Below are 249 nucleotides of genomic sequence, written 5' to 3' on the forward strand. Positions count from 1 at the left end.
CTGTTTCTTGTGCTAATTCTCAGGGTCAAATATGAATGGTGCTATTCTGCTGCCTTCCATTAATGTGGACAGGTAATCTGTCGATTTGAAATATCAATATAAATGTGCATAGGAATGAATGGTACCAATTATTAGCAATTCAGTACAAATACTGATAATTTTAGTAAAGCTTGCAAGTGCATATACAACGAATATGATAAGACATTCAGTCTGGATCCAGAACACCTGAGAAGAGATGATGCAACTCCT

General features: G+C 35.7%; 1 protein-coding gene across 1 annotated transcript in view; it reads right to left on the bottom strand.

Moving 5' to 3' along the window:
- Nucleotides 1–249, bottom strand: part of LOC107571377 (gamma-aminobutyric acid receptor subunit alpha-3-like) — a 123,435-nt gene that overhangs the window by 94,148 nt on the left and 29,038 nt on the right. The window lies entirely within an intron of this gene.

This window comes from Sinocyclocheilus grahami, unplaced genomic scaffold (genome assembly GCF_001515645.1).
Source record: "Sinocyclocheilus grahami isolate Dianchi unplaced genomic scaffold, SAMN03320097.WGS_v1.1 scaffold1588.1, whole genome shotgun sequence".
Lineage (NCBI taxonomy): Eukaryota > Metazoa > Chordata > Actinopteri > Cypriniformes > Cyprinidae > Sinocyclocheilus > Sinocyclocheilus grahami.